Here is a 9,601-nt window from a genome sequence, read left to right as displayed (position 1 = left end):
AGGTTTAAGTAAAATGTTCACGTCGCTTTGATGAAAAACGAATGAAGGATAAGTCGAAAAAATCTAACTAGAAGAGTAGATAACTTCAGAACTTCGTTGGAGCTCATTTGTTTCAAGGAAAACAAAATATGTGCAGTGACACAAATGATACATGTGGCTCAGACGGGTCGATGACAATTGCAGGTCAACGCTTTTACCCCTTTGATAGCACTATAAATCATTCAGCTGGTTCAGGACATCTAACCTCTGCAGCTCAAAGAAATTCATGTATTTCATGTATTTAAAGCATGTAGAGTTCTTCACTCTTTCTTTAGCTCTGATGACCACTGTCTTGTTTTTTCAAAAGTCTAATAAGCTTAGTAAAAAACTGAATCATAAAAAAGTTTACGTACTAATTTTGGTGCTTGTACTTCCACCTGTGAATGGTTTCCATGTAACGTAAACTTGTCTGCTCGACTAAACCCAGCAAAAAATTTCTGGCACAACTTCACCTACTTCCAAGGTGCATGGAGACGGATGAGAAACTAGCAATGCAGGGACTCCAGCAACACTTAAAAGTAAAGAGGAACAATTTTGTTAACTGACCAACACGTTTCGGTTTGTGGCCTTCATCAGGGTCATAGTAACACATAATGCAATTTGTGCTAAATAAAGGACAGGAAACAGGAAAAATAGAAAAATAATTCCAATTAACCAATCACATCTTCATAGGTAAACCAGCTGACATATAGCAGGTTGGTATTGGTTAATAGGTTAATTGGTTAAGTAACAGCTGAAGTAAATACTGGACTAGATTATCAACGTTAAAGACGGGAGGGGGACACATAATGACATAATTCCCACCGATCTTAACATAATACATACGAGAAATACAATAAACCCCAAAGGTTAATTCATTTTCTTCACCATTTACCAACTTAGAGTCCCAGGGATGGTGGGTGCTGGAGCCTATCTGAGCTGTCATAGAGCGAGAGGCGGGGTCACCAGTCGATCACAGGGTCAACACGCAGAAACGGTCGACCACATTCTCTCGCTTCTACACTGACGGTCAATAAAGAACACTGTTAACCTTCAAGCATGTCCTTGGACTGCAGGGTGCAGGAACCCTATGCAGATCTGGGCCAACATGCAAACTCAATACACAGAGGCCTCAGATGTCCCTTCACATATAACTTAAATTAGCCAGAAGTGTGCTATTGCCATTCGCACGCTATAGATTGTAGATCAGGGGTGGGCAACTCCAGGCTTCAAGGGCCGGAGTCCTGGAGGTTTCAGATATCACCCTGAATTGATTCAACACACCTGAATCAAATGATTAGTTCATTACCAGGCCTCTGGAGACCTTCGAGACATGTTGAGGTAATTTAGCTATTTGAATCAGCTGCACTTGAGGCCCGGAGTTGCCTGCCCCTGTTGTAGTTGAAGGGTATTTCTAAATATGTTCCCTCCAGGCATACGTACATTTCCTTTGTCCTTCATGAGCGGCTGTCTTTTCCTCTGCAATTGTGCTCAATTGTTCTGCAAGTGGGGATGAAGTTTCTCAAAAAATCCTTTGATATGCATGTCCTGTGTTTGAAAATTTAAAAATATACACATGTATAATAAATATACTCAAATACTCAAAAACTGTTTCCTTCAAAGACTGACGTGTTTTGGTGTTTTTGTTGAAACAGAATCCCCAATGGCTGTATGCACCAGATTTCTTTTGACACATTTTCCTGACCTTGTAGTCCCGTCCCTCCCTTAGCATGATGAGTGATGGAGGGAATTAAGAACTACTCTACTCTACATGAGCTATCACTTTAAGCTACCTGTGATTTAATCCGAAACATATTATATTCAGTGGGATACACATTCATTTTGCAATGCTATACATGTGTTTAAAAGATATGATAATGCGCCTTGTAATAGACTTTGTACCAGACAGTCTCTGACATTACATCATATTGGTATGGTCTATTGTTATTGGTATGGTCTTAACTGTAATGCCTCCTCCAGATGGCCCTCCTCAATTGAGCTATTCTTTTCCAACACCCTGAAGAAGCAATGTGGGTGCTTAGACTCTTGGCAGTAATGTAAATTTTGAGTGTGTTGCTGCGTCCTTCACAGAATTAGTCATAGGGGTGCGAGCATTATTAGATTCAAATTAGAACCCTGCTGGGTTTCAAACCACACGGATAATTGCGGGATTTTTAATCATTGTTCTCAAACACAAGGAGAGGTCACTGACTGACCTGTAAGTCTCTGAGATTTATAGATGTAGCAGCACAAACACCTTTTTTAAAACTTTCTATTATATTTGTTGTGACCACCTTCTGTTTTGTCTACTGTACTTGACATTATCAGTTTTCATTTTGTAATCCCAGAGGCAATGGCGGATAAAACATGCATTTATGTACTTTGATTGAACTAAATGGAGGACGTTTGGAAATCAGTTGCTCACAAAACATCTTCTCAATGGTTTCATGTCGTATTTGACTTTAGAGTGACAACTTTATGGTGCTTGGGGGAACGTTTAAATAGTTCCCAAACCACCCAGCCACAGGGGTTTAAGTGAAAATGAAGCGCTACGATCTCGTCGGCTGTCTTCCTTCACTTTGCACGACTAACAGTAGCCTACAGATTTATTTTGTTTACTGTATTGATGACCCATTAGAATTAAATCGCTGTGAGGTGCCTGACAGATTATAGTGTCCCGTGTTATTATCGCTTCCAGGGATCAGCGATAATAACTAGATTAGCTCAGCAACCGTAACATGCTATATGACTCTAATTATGGAGGTTATCTGATTACGTTTTGATTTTGTTTTTGTGTTTTATACCATCCTATTATCATTTAACAATTTATAACACTGTCATTAGTTAATTGTTTTTTTCCAGGATTTTCACCTCTTGCCAAAGCCTGTTTTATTTCACAGTCTCTTTGTACAAGAGCATTGTTATCAACATTTGCTTAACTAGCAACCCTCTTTCTTATATATGCTAGCAACTTAAACACCTGGTAAAGTCCTTTTACCTGAACAGTAATATCAAAGTAATTCGCAGTCAGACTTCGTGGCTCTCATTGTAAACAAATAAAACAGAAAAAATAAAAGCACATGCGCAAATACATACATATATCTCTGCATGTATACATACACATCTAAACTTTATTATGAATTGCTAATAGTGTTCATAGCAGCTGGGATTAATGATTTCTTGACCAGAGCATTCTCATTCCCAACACGTAACATACCGACGATTTGTCTCAACCTAAGGCGTCTCATAGTTACGCGAAAGGTACCCTTCCACATCCTTACGAGACGCTCCGGGTTCCCAGTTGAATCCAATAGCATGCCACTAACACACGCTTAGAGCAGAGGCTCCAGCCGTCCATTCCAGGTGTGTTACCTGTTACCGAACAGGTAACACACCGACGATTTGCCACATGCGTCAGTATTTTACGCGTATATTGAATGAGTTTTGCAGCTAAATAATAATAGTACATTGAGTCGGTATTAAACCATTTATCTACCAAGGCACCCTTTGCTACCTAACTAGCTGGTAACTTGTAGACTTTGAGATTCTTCAGCCAAGATTTTTGTCTGTCTCATACTGATGTTAGTTCTAAGTTAAATTTAAGTTATTCAGAGCTGCCTTTGGTACACTTGAATTAAAAATGTATTTACTTATTGATTAATTTATACCCAAGAACCTACGACATGTATTTGCACACATACTTGTCCATTTATATTTATACCTACATCTCTATTTATTTTTAATATTTTTCTGTCAATATCTCTGTTTCTACACTTATTTTATATGAGTGCTTGTTTATTGTATATTTGCTGCTATGAAAACTCAATATCGCTCTGGGATTAATAAAGTTTCTCTGATTTTGATACTGAAAAATACACTGATCTCTATTGGATAAGATACAATATACATAATATTAGACTTATACTAGAGTAAACAGTGGTTGGAGACCGCTCCATGACCAAAATTATTGTGAACGAAAATGATTGTGTGCAATGAACTTGTTGTCTCATTGCCTTTAAAATAGTTGCTCTACAACCACTTACTGTCTTCAATCTAACTTTGGTGCATTAAGACAGCACTAAAATGGCAATAAGATGGAATTAGTCTGCATCAGTTTGTGATTGGATGGGATTAAGTTGGTAATTACATGCAATCTATTTGTGTTCAGACAACCATTAACCGTTCGGACAGAACTTCACAGATTCAAAAACGGGAATTCAGAAATTCCTCCGAAATAGTGACATGGTTGCTGCAGGACAGCAGTGTAACTGCAAAATCAACCTTGCTTTTATGTAGAGATATAACAAGAGTACAACAAGCTGAAAACCAGCTGAGCTGAGTCCCCTGTTGCAAACAGACAAGTGCACTCTTTGGTGCAGAGTACGGCAGGTATTTGCAACGTTTTGCAGGTATGTTTGAGACTACAGTCAGTCTAAATTAGAGTGCGATTGTAGACAGATTGCCTCCACTCAGAGGTAACGTATGCAATGCCTTCATCAAAAGGTTGAAGCCACTGCATGTTTAAACTCTGGCAGTCCAGTTGGTAAATGCAACTGCTTGCAATCCGTTACCAAATATGAAAAATTCAATGCAAATTTTTCCTAATTTTTCATGACTTTTTTTTAACACAAGCATGTAGGTAAAATGACCTTGTAAACAAAGCAAAAAATACATTTTTAAAAAAGCTTCAATTAAATAATTAATCTTTTGGGGGGGAAATAGTTTGAAAACAAAAAGGAAAAAAACTCTATTAAAAGTAAAATTTTGCAATATTCAGTTATTTCTTCTTCTTCTTTTTCTTCTCAGTATTGGAAACTTTTTGACTCCATACATGGCAAGAACATCCCCACCTACACACCTTCAACACAACCTTTCAGAGAGCCGATAGCTATAATTGTGCACTGACGACTATTTAAAGATGATGATATCACCTAACAAGCATAAAAATCCTTTTATATGCAGCATATTAGGAACACACACACTGAAAATATCCCACATAAGGTGGCACATGTAGGTATTAGATAATGTAATGAAGGTGAGCAGAGATCAAATGCATATTATGCAATTAATCATAATCGTGATCATTATAGCAACGGAAGAATGTAACATTTCAGAATGGTATGCATCTCTTTGACATGCCCAAAGCAGCCAATACTTTCATCTTCTGAACTATCACCTTTCAGGCTGCCTCATTATATGCCTTGATCTTTTATGCAGTCAGGTAAAAACAGAAGCTTTGCAATGCTTTGATCTGTAGCATAAAAGCTCCCCAAGAACTGACAGCGCCTCGAGACGGAAGCTGCGTTAGCTAGACGACGTTGGAGTAAAATGTTGTCTGATATTTTGATGCCTTATTGACCGTGAAACAAAAAGAAAATGTTGACCTCGTCAAATATTGAAGAAGATACGGGAAAGTCACAAGGCCGCCCAAAGGTTTGTCCATTTGTATGGTGAGGTTTCTCTCACCTGGAAATTACACCGACACATCCAGGTAGTAACACTGCAACTGGACTGCTGCTCAGATATATTCGGGCCAGCTGTGCTCAAAAAATATAGTTATTTTTTTTTCTTTTAAGAATTTGTTCAAAGACATCAATAGCTGTTGGGGGCTTCCTTTTTTATATGTGGTTTGCTGGTATTTGCTCTCTCTTCATGTCAGTTGTTCAGACTGCTGTTTGAACAGTTAAAAAATCGACTCAAACTGTCCTCAGTTTGGGAATTACAAACTCATAAGTGACTTCAAAAGCGTTGCCTTCATTTGTACCAACAAAGAAGCAGAATGTGATGAATCACTCACTTCTCTCTCTTTTCTTTCTTCTTCTTCTCTTTTTGGACACATTTTGGGTGAAGCAGAAACAGAACCCCCTCTCTGTGTACCCATATGGCCATCAAACAGGCTGTGGAACAGAGTACTGCGTTATACAAAAACACACATCTATTCAACAGGCAGAATTTAATTATTTATAGCAACTGTTCCAACTAATTTATGTATATATATATATATATATATATATATATAGTTTAATCCTCCATATTCACTAGCTCTTAAGTGCCCTATTCTTCCCTTCATCTTGACAGATTTGTTATTGTACTTCTTCCTACCTGCTGATTCAACATAGGTCACACAGGTGGTGATAATCAAAGCTGTTATTAAGTATGTAATGCTCAGTTAAGATGTTAATTATGATTGGCTGTCACCCCGCTGAGAAAAAGAATAACTAGTCAGGGAAATTAAGGCTCTAGCGAGATTAGTAATGGGTTCAAATCAATACACATGCAAATTTTACCTATATACACTCACCTGTTCAACGCATATATCTAATTGACCAATCATAAAACAGTAATTCAATGCATTTAGGTATTTAGACATAATCAGGACAGAAGTTTAAATTAAGCATTAGAATGGGGAGTGAAGGTAAGACTACACCACGTGACACTCTTATTAGCTTCTGCTGTTTTTTCTGCTGTGATGTTTGGACGGTGAGGTCAGGATTTAGTGGAAGCAACATGAATTCATGGATACTTCCTGCTTTGTATAAATGGTTCAGTCTGGTGGAGGTGGTGTAATGGTGTAGGAGATATCTTCTTTGCACACTTGAGTCCACTTAGTACCAGCTGTGCATCACTTCAGTGCTACGGCCTACCTGAGTATTGCTGCTGCTGATGTGCGTCCATTTATGGCTACTGTATACCCGTGCTTACATGCATGATGTGTCGTGTCACAAAGCTTAAATCATCTCAAACTGGCTTTGCAAACATGACAATGAGATCTCTGTACTTAGACGACCTCGACAGTTGAAAGTCAACACAATAGAGCACCTTTGGGATGTGGTGGAACAGAAGATTTGCATAATGGATGTGCAGCAGAGAAATTTGTAACAACTGCATGATGCTGTCGCGTCAACGTGGACCAAATTGTCTTTTGAATGTTTCCAGAATTTGTACCAGGAAGATTTAAGGAAGTTGAGAAGCTCAAAAATGATCTAATCTGGTGTATCTAATAAAATGTCTGGAGAGTCTATACATTTTAAAGTAATATAATAACCTGAATTTAAGTTTAAGACTGCTAAGTGCATCAGTCATCACCAAAGTGCGGATCGCACTGTGGTGATGACATTATCTAATTAACTCTTTCTCCAAGGCAACAAATTAAATCATCTATTGAACTCTGAACAACAAAAAATTTAAACACCCCACATGTGACCTCCTAGACAGTGAAGCTAATGACCTGCATCCAGGAGCGGCAGTTTGTCATGACATAATCAGCTTAGCCACACTTTAATTTAGAAAAATATTGGAAGCAATATGAAAGCAATACAAGAGGAAGCACTCGCTGTGACTCCGCGATGAAATAACAGGTTCATTAATTCTGACGTAATTGTGATTAGACGTCCTGTTAGCATAATGTTGTGTCCCAGAAGGGTGAAGGACATACGATTCTTTAAACATGCTTTGCACTATGCAGATTCCAACATGCGTTCATCTGCAGTTTAGCACTTTCTGTGTGACGGTAGAGTACTACAGCAGGGTGTGATATGGTATTACATTAATTCCCTTCTTTCAACAGAGTAGTGCTCCAGATTCAGAAGTATGCACAGTGTCTCTTTAATTGTTTACCCTCTTTCTTTTCCTCTCTATTTGAATATGCATGCAAAAGAAGAGGAGCACTTGTACTCCCAAGGATATATATACTGTGAGAGTTTGGATGAAAACAGATCTGGCTTAAACTGGATGGTGCTCAAAGAGGAGTTAACCTCATTTTCTGCCTTGATCTGATTCGAAGTGTTTTTGGAAAGAAAGTAACGACTTTAAAACTCCACAGTAATTTTCCGTGATTATGTAACAAAGCTCCACCGGTGGAGTGTTCAGATAGCGAAAATATGATGTCACACATATACAAATAGGAAGACCAGCGTTTTATAGATGCTCTGTGAGCACTCTTTATCCTTCGAGCTTGAGGTTCCTGTCCTAGGATTGCACTCTCCTGGACAGAGATCTCAGATAGCACTCATCATGGTTGTTATGGTTTTGTGGTCTATTTCCCGATCCCTTAGTCCAAGTTCCTTCCTTCAGGGCAGAGTTCCAGGTTTCCCGCTTTTGCCTCGCATCAGCAGCAATTGCCAACCAGTACATAGGACTAGCTCATACTTCAACTCTCCACCTTAAGTTAACACTAGGCTTCCTTCAGTCTCCAGTAATTCACATTCTTGGATCAGTACCCACTATTCACCTGTTGTTTACCTGGTTTCCTGACCCTGGTCAACTCGGTCATCTTGTTTCTTGCTGGGCACTTACCTGCCTGTCCTCCTGCTCACACCACTCCTCGGTACTCTGGAAAAAGGGAAAGGATGGACATTTTTCACTTCCAGTACTCTGCTTTCGGATACTCACTAGCTGCTTCCCCCCCTTAAACCACTGACTTTTGCTCCTCAAATTAAGCAATTCAATTTAAATCACACATCTAAAAATACCTACTCCTACTTTGTGTTCATATGGCCTGAATTAATCCGCCTTTCCCTCTCTTTAGGTGGACTCTCTCCACTGAAAGGACGCTCGATTTTTGCACCCCTCTGTTCATTCAGACCATCGAGTTTAATAAATTTTTACTTTTGAAAAAACAGACTTTTTTGTTTGCATTTGGGTCCAAACTTTAGTACAGACCTTTGACACAGTCCTTGAATCTGTTGCCTCCACCTTCCACATCTTCTCCAGCTCCTCTCTAAGCCCTCAGTAGGTCTTCCTGTGCTCCTTCCTCCTGATGTTGCTATGTACATGTGCTGTCATAAAAACATGGGTATGACATCAATGGTGCATTAAGGAGAGCTGCATAGTTTGACCATGCGTGGAAAATGCCGAAGTCTATTTGGCTGGAATCCAGCTGAGTTTGCTTTTAGCATCTCTTTTTAAAAAATAATGCGACACGATGGATACGAAACCACCTTTGTGGCTCTTCTGTTCTGTCTCTCCTCAATTTGCTTGCCTGTTTAGAAGCAATGCTTTAATAGCAAAGTTGTGTCATGCAACTGCAGTTTTCTCAAATGGAAAATGCAGCCTTGAAACTAATTTGCGTGTTCAAGTCTTGTTTTGGAATCAAATATGTGCACGAACATGAATATCTTATTTGGGCAAGGACTGCGGCACACCCTGCAGGTGAAGAAAACTTTATTTCACAAGCACAAAAAACTTCCCACACTGTTTATTACAAACACTATTTTATGACCAAATGTGTTTGTGATAATGGCTTGTTGGATGTTAATGTCACGCTGATTGGGTTTGTGATTACAGTGCTTTTGTCTTTTAGGGAGTATTTTCTCTATGCAGCCGAATTCACTAACTATACTTGATGTCATTTTAAAGCTAAATTAAAACCAGGCCTAAGATCAGATAATTGCTGTTGCTCTGATTAATTTCCACGTTGTGCAGGGCATCTGCCACCCAAGGTGTAAGATGACATTTAGTACAAAGACTGTTGAAACAAGACAGACAATACACGAAAGAAAAGGTAGAGAAAGCTAAAGTGAATTTGGAACTAATTTGTAAAGAAGCACACAGTGACCCTTTGTCATTCTTTGATGAATCAGTC

This window comes from Copadichromis virginalis, linkage group LG3 (genome assembly GCF_057382275.1).
Source record: "Copadichromis virginalis isolate Kocher_CV1m ecotype Utaka linkage group LG3, C_Virginalis_male_GT1.1, whole genome shotgun sequence".
NCBI lineage: Eukaryota > Metazoa > Chordata > Actinopteri > Cichliformes > Cichlidae > Copadichromis > Copadichromis virginalis.
This window is presented reverse-complemented; position numbering follows the sequence as displayed.